General features: G+C 44.9%; 2 protein-coding genes across 11 annotated transcripts in view; one reads left to right on the top strand and one right to left on the bottom strand.

Annotated features, from left to right (window-relative positions):
• Positions 1-1381, bottom strand: part of asb7 (ankyrin repeat and SOCS box containing 7) — an 83693-nt gene extending 82312 nt beyond the window's left edge. For 4 of the 10 annotated variants that reach the window (XM_087981340.1, XM_087981339.1, XM_087981337.1 and 1 more), the window contains exon 1: positions 1062-1222. The gene's annotated coding sequence lies outside the window, so the exon portion shown is untranslated. The other 6 variants (XM_087981336.1, XM_087981345.1, XM_087981343.1 and 3 more) reach the window with 5 other exon arrangements.
• A 187-nt stretch (positions 1382-1568) lies between these two features.
• Positions 1569-12255, top strand: part of lins1 (lines homolog 1) — a 64412-nt gene continuing 53725 nt past the window's right edge. The window contains exons 1-2 of the mRNA XM_087981334.1: positions 1569-1637; positions 8678-8804. The gene's annotated coding sequence lies outside the window, so the exon portion shown is untranslated. The remainder of the gene's footprint in view (positions 1638-8677; positions 8805-12255) is intronic.

Raw genomic sequence — 12255 nt, 5'->3', positions numbered from 1 at the left:
TCCTTCTTTCTCTTGACAAGAGATTCAACTTCTGTCGTAAACCATGGCTCCCTCACTCGACCACTTCCTCCCTGCCTGACAGGTACATACTTATCAAGTGCCTTGAATACGTTCAACATATCAATTGTGCCCATCCCTTGCAGTTTCCTTCCCCATCCTATGCATTCTAAATACTGACTAATCGCATCATAATTATCTTTTAGGAAGCAAAACTCTCAGATCCCTCTGCGTCCTCTGACCACTGAGAAACCATGCTTTGTTTTTATTTGTGCCAAAACAAATGGTTTCTCACACTATACTCCATTTGACATCTTTCCCCACTTACTTAACCTATTTTTTGTCACCTCGTTATGTCCACATCACAATTTACTTTTCAACCTAATTTCCATCATCAGCAAATTTGGTAAACATACTTTCCATTCTTTCATTCCAAATCATTCACATTAATTGTGAACAGTTAAGGCCATAGCATGATCCCTGTGGCACACCACCCATTACAGCCTGGGGAAAGCGAGGACTGCAGATGCCGGAGATCACAATCAAAGAGTGTGTTGCTGGAAAAGCACAGCAGGTCAGACAGCACCCGGGGTGCAGGAGAATCGACGTTTCAAGCATAAACCCTTCCTGATGAAGGGTCGATTCTCCTGCACCTCGGATGCTGCCTGACCTGCTGTGCTTTTCCAGTTGCACAATCTTAGACACCCATTACAAGCTGCCAACCTGAAAAAGACCTATTTATGCGTAATGTGTTCCTGTTAACTGGCCAAGTGCAGTTATTTTCCAACTCGCTTTTGTGAGGTAATTCATCAATTGCCTTTTAGAAGGAAGGAAGGAAAGGGAAATGTATAGTAAGAGGAGAAGAGGGACAAGGAAGCGGAGGGAAGAGGGATGGTTGAAGGTCTGCTTGGAGGTTGGGGACAGTGGTAGGAGTTGTCACCCGCCTGGTCGGCAGTCGGGTTTTAGGGGAGCCCGGGCATGAGGCTGGCGCGCCCCGGGTGATAGGGGGCTTTGGGCGCTGCCCCCTCTTCACCCCCAAACCCTTCCGGACAGTACACACTTACATTCCTGCGGCTGTCCCTCGGCCTCCCTTCTCCCCCTCAGTGCTCGGTCAAGTACATCCCGCTGGGTCTGGCCCCGGACTAACCGCGCACCGAGCAGCCGCCTGTCAGCAGGGCCTCTCCAGGACCTCTACGCGGGGCCGCGTGCTCCTCCTGTCCAAGGCGTCCTACCTGCTGCAAGTGTGCGAAGGGTGGCTGAGCAGGCCCCAGCTGCCAGGTGCGGGCCGTACGCAATTTCCTGGAGAACTTGTTGCTGCGGAGCCATCTCAGGCCGAGGGAGCCGGGCAGCGCCACGACCACGAGACGCATGCGCTGTGCCCGGCAGGGCATCCACGCCGAAAATGCATGCGCAATCCCGGCAGCGCATCCGTGACAGTACCGCATGCGCAATGCCTGACAGAGGCACCACGCCAGGAACGCATGCGCAGTGCCAGGCAACTCCACCAGGCCAGGAACGCACGTGCAGTGCCTGCCGGCGCCTTCAGCAAGGACGCATGCGCAGTGTTCGGCAGCCAAATTCCAGCGACTTTAAACGAGTTTGAGATCTTCAGCAAGGGCCCGGTGGCGGAAGACATCGAGGTCGAATAAGTTTGTTGAGTCTGAAGTGCTGGTAACAAAGATCGAGAAAAGCTTGAGTAGCTGACAAACTCTCTGTGGGCGGGTGATACTGATCACATTTTCCATCCAGGTCCCTGACCCCTCAGTTTCTCCTCCTGACACATTGATCATGGATCTTCAGGACCACCATGTTTATGCTGACCAGTGGAGAATATTCAGTGGGTGCCAGCTCCTTTTGCAGCATTTTGTGCTGCAGAGTTCCCGGTACAGGTCCCAACTCAGATCTGAGGACCGTCAGTTAGGACTGGCCCACTAGGGCAGAGTGAGGGGAGTGTGCCATCGTCAGAGGGGCTGTTGTTTTGGGTCAAATTTTAAACTGAGGCTGCTCCTCTGGGCATAAAAGATCCTATGACGCTAATTCAGAAACTCACCCAGTGCCCGAACCAGTATTCATCAATCAGAATGCACGGTTCAACTGGTCGCTGTCACATTGCTGCTTGTGGAATCTTGCTGTGCGCAGCTTGGTTCCAGGTGTGTCAGTAACTACATTCCGAAAACAGCTTTATTGACGATAACAAGCTGAGATGTCTGTTGGTGGTGTAAAGCCCTACATAAAAACAAGGCTTTCTCCTTTTCATTTCAAACTTTTAAAATAGAGGGGGCTTGTTTCTGTGTTGCCACTGCACACTCCAACCTCCCCACTCCAGGGCAGCTCATGGGTGAATAAAAGAGAACGTTCCCTGATGAAATGGAAGCTACCTGGGCAGAGGGCAAGAAATTCCCAGTCACCTTTTCAGTGCAATCAGGGAGATTGACGTCCCTGAGGTGCACTTCCAACAAAGGTCCAGATGGGCCGATTGGCCTCCTGTACCACATTGTGGTCCAGTGATCCTGTATTTAACTAAGACTTCCAGGTTGGAGACATCTCACACCTACTCACTGTTATTGTGTCCCTTCCAAATTCCTAATAATATGACTGTCACTCCTGATTTCAAATCTCTCTCTCTACTAGCCTCTTGACAGGCCCACTACCAGGGCTGTCTGATGCAGCATAGCATGGAGTTGGTAATATTGTATAATTAGGAGAAAGTGAGGATTGCAGATGCTGGCGATTAGAGCTTAAAAATGTGTTGCTGGAAAAGCGCAGATTCTCCTTCTCCTTGAATTATTGTATAATTGCCTCTCTCCTTTAAACATTTTAGCAGCACGGTGGCTCAGTGGTTAGCACTACTGACTCAGCGTGAGGGACCCAGGTCCGATTCCAGCTTTGGGTGACTGTCTGTGTGGAGTTTGCACGTTCTTCCCATATCTGCGTGGGTTTCCTCCAGGTGCTCTGGTTTCCTTGCACAATTCAAAAATGTGCAGGTTAGGATAATAGGGTAGGGGAATGGGTCTGGGTGGGTTACTCTTCAAAGGGTCGGTGTGGACTAGTTGGGCTGAAGGTTCTGTGATTGGTTCTGTGATTACAGCGCAGTACAGGCCCTTTGGCCCTCAATGTTGCGCTGACCTGTGAAACCAATCTGAAGCCCAGCTAACCTACACCATTCCATTCTCGTCCATGTGCCTATCCAATGACTATTAAATGCCCTTAAAATTGGCAAGCCTACTTATAACCCTTTCCAACACTTTACCCACAAGTAAGGCTCACTGGTCTATAATTTCCAGGGTTGTTTTTACTCCCCTTCTTGAACAAGGAAACAACATTTGCTATCCTCCAGTCTTCTGGCACTATTCCTGTAGACAATGACGACATAAAGATCAAAGCCAAAGGCTCTGCAATCTCCTCTCTGGCTTCCCAGAGAATCCTGGGATAAATCTCACCTGGCTCAGGGGACTTATCTATTTTCACACTTTCCAGAATTGTTAACACCTCCTCCTTGTGAACCTCAATCCCATCTAGTCTAGTAGCCTGTATCTCAGTATTCTCCTCGACCACATTGTCTTTTTCTAGTGTGAATAATGACAAAAAATATTCATTTAGCACTTCCTCTACCTCCTCTGACTCCACGCACAACTTCCCTCTACTATCCTTGATTAGCCTTAATCTTACTCTAGACATTTTTTTATTCCTGGTATCCGTATAGAAAGCCTTAGGGGTTTCCTTGAACCCATCTAACAACTTCTCATGTCCCCCCTTGGCTCTTCTTAGCTTTCTCCTCAGGTCTTTCCTGGTCAACTTGTAACTCTCAAGCGCCCTAAATGAGCCATCACATTTCATCCTAACATAGGCCTTCTTCTTTCTCTTGACAAGAGATTAAACTTCCTTAGTAAACCACGGATCCCATGCTCATCAACTTTCTCCCTGCCTGACCAGTACATACTTATCAAAGACATGCAGTAGCTATTCCTTGAATAAGCTCTACATTTCAATTGTGCCCATTCTCTGCAGTTTCCTTCCCCATCCTATGCATCCTAAATCTTGCCTAATCGCATCGTAATTGCCTTTCCCCCGGTTATAACTCTTGCCCCGCGGTATATACCTATCCCTTTCCATCAGTAAAGTAAAAATAACTGAATTGTGGTCACTATCACCAAAGTGCTCACCGACAGTGCCACAGTGCTCAGTACTGCTGCCTCACAGCGCCAGAGACCCGGGTTCAATTCCCGCCTCAGGTGACTCTCTGTGTGGAGTTTGCACATTCTCCCCGTGTCTGTGTGGGTTTCCTCCGGATGTTCCGGTTTCCTCCCACAATCCAAAAATGTGCAGGTTAGGTGAATTGGCCATGCTAAATTGCCCATAGTGTTAGGTGAAGGGATGAATGTAGGGGAATGGGTCTGGGTGGGTTGCGCTTCGGCAGGTTTGTGTGGACTTGTTGGGCCAAAGGGCCTGTTTCCACACTGTAAGTAATCTAACCTCCAAATCTAACACCTGGCCTGGTTCATTACCAAGTACCAAATCTAATATGGCCTCGTCCCTTGTTGGCTTGTCTACATACTGTGTCAGGAAACCTTCCTCCACACATTATACTAAAACTGACCCATCTAAAGTACTTGAAATATCGTATTCCCAGTCAATATTTGGAAAGTCCTCATGAGGACCATCCTATCATCTTTGCTATCCTATCCTCTACATCTCTGGAACTATTCGGAAGCCTATAAAAAACTCCCAATCGGGTAATCTCTCCTTTTCTGTTTCTGATGCTACCCCATACTACCTCAAGGATAGTAGAGGGAAACGTCCTTTCTGCATCTGTAATACTGTCCTTGACTAACAATGCCACACCATCCCCTCTTTTACCATTTTCCCTGTTCTTACTGAAACATATAAATCCTGGAACCTGCAATAACCATTCCTGTCCCTGCTCTACCCATGTCTCTGAAATGGCCTCAACATCGAAATCCCAGGGACCAACCCATGCTGTAAATTCACCCACCTTATTCCCGATGCTTCTGGCGTTGACATATACACACTTGAAAGCAACTTCTTGCTTTCCGGTGCCTTCTTGAGACCTTGAAACCTTAGTTCACTGTCACCCTGTTTCCGTATCAGTCGAAGCAAAAGCTCAGAGACACAGAGTGGCTTTACCTTCTTCGCCTTTATTCCAGGCCCTGGAGAGAGAACGACGCCCATGTACACAAAGACATGAGTTCTTGGTCTTCGCTCGAACAGCAGATTCTTAAGGAATTATATCGTTACTTACAGGGAGCAGCATCCAAATAAGGCAACATCGGTATTGGTTGGGTGACCGTTACAATCAGCAAGCATCAACAGTAAAGATTAAGCCATCTGGCATTACACAATGGATGCTCTTCATCTCATTAAACCACTATCCTTGCCTCCAGCACCTCAGTGTTTACTGCAAATTCTTAGCTGGTCAAAGTCATGCTAGCTGAGGAGAAATTGAGGTCTGCAGATGCTGGAGATCAGAGCTGAAAATGTGTTGCTGGAAAAGCGCAGCAGGTCAGGCAGCATCTAGGGAACAGGAGAATTGACATTTCGGGCATAAGCCCTTCTTCAGGAAGGGCTTTCCTGAAGAAGGGTTTATGCCTGAAACGTCGATTCTCCTGTTCCCTAGATGCTGCCTGACCTGCTGCGCTTTTCCAGCAACACATTTTCATGCTAGCTGAGCCTTTGTCAAGCAACCCTAAACTTTAGTCTTTCCCTACCTGCTCATACCTTACACATTTCCTCATCACTACTCTCAACCTCCTGTATACTCGAACTACAAATTCGGTTCCCATCCCTTGCTGAATTAGTTTAATCCCTCCCGAAAAGCATTAGCAAATTTTGCCCCCTCCCAGGACATTGGTACCCTTCTGGTCCAGGTAAAGACCATCCTGTTTGTAGAGGTCCCTCCTACCACAGAAAGAGCCCCAATTATCCAGGAATCCAAAACCCTTCCTCCTGTACCATCCCTATAGCCAAATGTTCAACTCCTCTCTCTCCCTATTCCTGGCTTCGTTAGCATGTGGCACAGGCAACAAATCAAAGATAACAACTCTGTTTGTTCTAGCTCTCAGCTTCCACCCTAGCTCCTTGAATTGCTGCCTTAAATCCCCATCTCTCTTCCTACCTATATCATTGGTGCCTATGTGGATCACAACTTGGAGCTGCTCCCCGTCCCTCTCAAGGATCCCGAAACCACACTCAGAGACACCATGAACCCTGGCATCTGGGAGGCAACACACCAACCATGAGTCTCTCTTGTTCCCACAGAACCTCCTATCTGTCCCCCGAACTATGGAGTCCCCAATGACTATCCCTCTGCTCCTCTTCTCCCTTCCCTTCTGAGCAATAGTCTGTCCCATTGCTTACCCCTGGTAAGTCGTCACCCCCCCAGCTGTATCCAAAATATTGTACTTGTTGTTGAGGGGAACGGCCACAGGGGATCCCTGCACTGCCTGCCAGTTCCCTTTCCATCCCCGTTGATAACCCATCTACATTCTTCTTTTACCTGATGAGTGACTACCTCCCTGTAACTCCTCTCAATAATCCCTTCCGCGTTCTGAATGATCCGAAGTTCATCCACTTCCAGCTCTAGTTCCCTAACGTGGTTTTCAAGGAGCTGGAGTTGGGTGCACTTCCCACAGATGCAGTCAGCAGGGCCATTAGTGGAGACCCTTACCTCCCACATTCTGCAGGAGAAACATTCAACTGCCCTAACCTCCATTCCCACTATTCTAAATTCCCAATGAGGCTACTGAAAAACCAAAATACAAAAAGAAACTAGTCACCTTACCAATCCGGTGCACAGAACCTTTTTTTGGTTAGAGGAGGAGAAGGACAGTTGGGAAGACCCTACCCGAGTAATGTTTCAGGTAAAGCAACCACCCAAGTATAAAGCCTCACTTACCCAGCATTCCCGTGTCCGCTCCTGCACAGTATGCACTCCACCTATACACAAGGTAAGCTTTTATATCTTTTAAATATATCTTCCTGTTGGGCCTCTGGTCCTCGCTGTCGCTCCTCCCATTCAAACTGCTGCCGAGAAAACGAAGAACAACAAACACCGACATTGATCCAATTTACCTGTTGGTCCATAGCCTGTATGCCCTGGCATTTTAAGTTTTCATCCTGATACTTCTTAAATGTTGCTAAGTTATCTACCTCCACCATCACATTCCATATTTCTATCACCCTCTGACTGTAAAAAGTCTTTCTCAGATCTCCTTTTAACCACTTGCTCCTCACCTTAAAAGTATATCCTCTGAGACTTGCCTGCATGGTGAGAGATTCTCATGCTGTACTCCATCTATATTCCTCCTAATTTTGTATATCTTAAACAGATGCCCCCTTAGCATCCTCTGCGCCAGAGAAATCAAGCCCACCCTATTCTGTCTCTTCTCATAACTAAGATTTTCCATCCCAGGCAACATCCTGGTGATTCTCCTCTGCATTCTGTCCAGTGCAATCACGTTCTTCCAACAGTGTGGTGACCAAAACTGCTCACAGTATTCCATCTATGTCTAAATTAATGTTAAATAAATTAACAAGACTTCCTTATTTCTCCTTGTGGAGGTGCCAGTGTTGGACTGCGGTGGACAAAGTTAAAAGTCACACAACACCAAATTATAGTCCAACAGATTTATTTAGAACCACTAGCTTTCTGAGCGCTGGTCCTTCATCAGGTAACTAGTGGGGCAGGATCATAAGGCACAGAATTTACAGCAAAAGATTATACTGTCATGCAACTGACATGATATATTAAACACACCTAGATTGTTGTTAAGTCTTTCATCTTTTAGAATGGGTTGCGGAAACGATTCATTAATATGTAAATCCCAAAACTTCTTTCAAATCACATTCCCAGGATAACTTAAGGTTTTTTTAAAAAAAAGTGACATCTCAGCTCAGACAATGCATTAAAGGTGTGAGGTTAGTGTCTGTCTGTATTCTAGTCTTGAGTCAGACTGGTTCTATTTCCAAAGTAGGAATTTATAAAATGTCACATGGATTGATTGCCTGCAGATAGTGCGCTTTTTGAACAGAATAGAATGTATCTGTAAACACAATTCTGCAAATGCAAATTCAAATTATAGACTAACATGTGTTGTATACGTGCATGTGAGGGAGAGAGAGTGAGTTGAGTGAGTGTGTGTGTATATGCTTGCTCTACCAAGCACATGCTCCTACAGAGACACCTGGGCTCGGATGTAACTGCAGAAGAGGGGCAGGCAATTGGCTATAACAGCCTCCTCTGTGGCCCACTGCCTGGAACTTATTATGGCCAGTTTGCACACACAATGTTAATTTGCCTTTCTCAAGTGGGATCCATCTGCTTATTAGCAAGCTATGTTTTCAATTAACAATCTTTAAAAGAAGAGGAGGGTTAACTCATACATTTAATACTGTCAACCACGTGTTTCACCTCTCAATTAAGTTGCTTTCTGAATGTTCAACTTCACAGGTCCGGCAAGAGGTTCAGCTGAACATGACTCAGATCAGATAAGAATTTGCAGTTAACAATGGGGTGCTGGAGGCAAGGGTAATGGGTTAAGGTGAAAAGTATTCATTATGTGAAGCCAGTATTCCTTGTAAAATGCCAGATGGGCTTAATCTCAACTATTGACACTTGCTGATTATACCGGTCACCTAATCAATATATATATTGTCTCATCAGGATCCTCCTTGTAAAGTGACTATATAATTCATTAAGAGAATGATGAAGAGAAGACCGAGAACTCATGTCCCTGTGCACTTGGGCGATCATTCTGTCACCCTCCAGGCCTGGAATAAAGATGAAGGAGGTAAAGCCATGCTGTGTCTCTGAGCATTTTGCTTTGACAGGGAGGAAACGGGAGGACACTTTGATAGACATTAAAGCAAAGCAACTGATTTCTGTGTGTGCAGCATGCATACTCACCTTATTATGTCTGATTCAGCTTTTCTTCTGTTCTGGCCTGCTGTCCATTATCTCGTTGTTTACCAACCCCTTTCATATCATATGATAGGCTGAGTTGCAACATTGTCCATGCAAAACACATGGAAACCTTAAGGTGAATTCTGTTAAAGGAAAGGTACATATATAACAAAATCCTTCTTAATAACATGGCAAATCGACTTTCAAGGACACCGGTTCCAGCTCTGTTTAGATGCAACCTGTCCTGCCTGAACAGGTTCCATCTCCCCCAGAAGCAGTCCTAATTCATCAAGTGTCTAAAATACTCCCTTCAACACCATCTCTTCAAACTGTTCTTCCACCTGCTCAATTCACCTATTTCTATACTAACTTAAGCATGGTACTGGGAATAATCCAAAGATGAAAGCATCCAAAGAAGAAGGTGCCAGTCTGAGGTAATGGATAAGCTCCTTTGTGATTGCTTGGAGTCAGTGGACTGGTCCATATTCAAGAACTCAGTGGCCAACCTAAATAAGTGTGCCACTACCATCACAGACTTCATCAGCAAGTATGTAGAGGGACAATGTGCCAAAGAAGTTAATCTGAATGTTCCCCAACTGGAAATCATGGATGAATCAAGAGATCCATTCCCTACTGAAGTTCAGGTCTGAGGCATTCAAGTCAGGCGACCCTAAACTATACAAAAAATCTAGGTACTCCCTTTGCAAAGCTATCAGGGATGTCAAGAGACAATACCAAACTAAGGTAGAGTCCCAGACTAACCACATGTCGATTTTGGCAAGGCTTACCTAAGTAAAGGGCAACAAAGCAAAGAATCGCTGGCAACAATATGTCCTTCCCTAATGAGCTCAGTGCATTTTCTGATTATTTTGCGTGCCTTAATGCCTACCACCGGGTGGCTCTGACATTCACCATTATGAAATACTTCAAGAGGTTAATAATGGCACACATCAACTGCCTTGATCCACTACAATTTGTCTACCATCGCAACACATCCTTGGCAGACACCATCTCCCTGGCCCGATACTCATCCTTGGAACATGTGGATAACAAGGACACCTATCTCAGACTACTAATTATTGGCTTTAACTCTGCCTTCGACAGCATAATTCCAGCTAAACCCATCTCCAAACTCCGAGACCTAGGATTTTGCTTCCCCCTCTGCAACTGAATCTTCGATTTCCTGACGCACAGATCATAATCAGTAAGGATAGGTGACAAGACCTCCTTCACAATAATCCTCAACACTGATGCCCTGCAAAGCTGCGTATCCAGCCCCTTACTATACTCATTATACGATTGTGTGGAAAAATTCAACTGTTACTCCATTCACAAGTTTGCTGATAACACCTGTTATGACACGGGGTAAATCCCCTCTGCTAATTTAAACTAGCAACACAGAAAAGATTTATCCCCTGCAGTCATCTCTGAAAATTTGAGAGGCCAAGAACTATTCCCATAAGTCACTATTTAAAGTAAAAAGTAACAACTTTACTTTTTAAAGTCTAATAGAGAATAATTAATGAATAACCCCTTCCTCTAATTTATCACGTATTTTCCTTTCTATAATACTGGTCCGATAAAACCCCTGATTAAGATTTACCAAAATTCAAATTCCAAAACCAACCAGCTGTCAAATCTTCTGTTGGTATCTTCCTCTGTAGATTAACAGGCAGCTCAGTGGTTAGCACTGCTGCCTCACAGCACCAGGATCCAAGGTTTGATTCCACCTTTGGGCGACTGTGTGGAGTTTGCACATTCTCCCCATGTCTGCATGGGTTTCCTCTGGGTGCTCTGGTTTCCTCCCACAGTCCAAAGATGTGCAGGTCAGGTGAATTGGCCATGCTAAATTACCCATAGTGTTAGGTGCATTAGTCAGGGGTAAATGTAGGGGAATGGATCTGGGTGGGTTGCTCTTCGGAGGGTCAGTGTGGACTTGTTGGGCAGAAGCGTCTGTTTCCACACTGTATGGAATCTAATCTAATCATTTTCTTCTTAGGGATTTCTGTTTCACAGGTCACTGATAAAGGTACCTTTAAGAGAGCTAATTTTACGGGCAGTCTGCAGATGTTGGAGGCTTGGCAGTTCTCTCTCAACTGTTCAGGTTTTCCCGGTCTTACACCCCCAAAGCATCAGATTTTGTCATTGGCTTTTAAGATTGTCAATATACTAAATTCAAACTCGATTGGAGTTTGGTATTTTTGAGGTATAATTTAAACTGATTGGCCAAATTCAAATTTGTTTTTATACCCAGGCAACCAGCTGGTTCAAATGTTACAACATAACTTCGCCAGCACTCTGTGTGCCTCTCTTAAATGTACTGTACACTTCTACAGCTTCATAACACCTCCCTCTTTAAGAAATAAAACCATCATAACGAAGAGATGGCTTCATTTTTCTTGTTATTTAAACACATTACCTTGAAATACTGATAACTTTAATCTAAGTTCATCTTAGCTTCTTCCCATATACCTGTATGTATATAAATAAATACAAATCTCATCTAAGCATTATCAGTTAAATCTGCATAACACATCTACGAATACATTCTTATGACCCGCAACATGTACAGTTTTTAAATTAAAAGAGTGTAAGATATGACTTCACTGAAATAGTCTCATTCTTGTCTTTTAAGCGTTCTAAGAAGGTAAGCGGATTGTGATCCATGTACACAACTGTCTCTGACATGTTGTTCGTGACATACACACGAAAATGTTGTAAGGCCAGTATCAAACTTAATAGTTCTTTTTTGATCGTGGAGTAGTTAATCTGGTGGATCTCCTTTAAAAAGTAACCAGCTGGCAGTTCAATCTCATCCTCATCTTCCTGGAGGATTACAGCTTCAACTCCTATGTTGCAAGCATCGATGGCGACTTTAAAAGGTTTTGAAAATTTTGGTGTAGCTGAAACTGGTTTGGTGGTTAATATTGGATTTAAAGTGCTGTATACCTAAGCTACCCATAACCTCCTTAAACAGCCAAGCAGTAAAATTTGACCCTTGGTCCAACTGAATCTCTCTGGATAGCCCATACCATGTAACGAAAGCTACTAACTCCTCTACCACCATTTTGGCCTTGCTACTCCGTAATGGAATTACTTCCAGAATTATGACCTTTACTAATGCCACTGACTTAACTTCTTTTACCACGTCTTTTCCCATAGTGCCTTTCTTTAACGACCAGCACTGTGACTTTACGTGTCCATTTTATCACAATGGAAACACCTGAGGCCTTTCACATGGGTCCGATAAAACCCCCGATTAAGATTTACCAAAATTCAAATTTCAAAACCAGCCAGTTGTCAAATCGTCTTTGGTTTCTTCATTTGTAGATTTTCTT

This window comes from Chiloscyllium plagiosum, unplaced genomic scaffold, assembly GCF_037043375.1.
Source record: "Chiloscyllium plagiosum isolate Xiang-an unplaced genomic scaffold, Cpla_swu_hap1 HiC_scaffold_39, whole genome shotgun sequence".
NCBI classification, from domain to species: domain Eukaryota; kingdom Metazoa; phylum Chordata; class Chondrichthyes; order Orectolobiformes; family Hemiscylliidae; genus Chiloscyllium; species Chiloscyllium plagiosum.
Note: the sequence above shows the minus strand (reverse complement) of the source record. Positions and strands in the feature narration are given on the sequence as shown.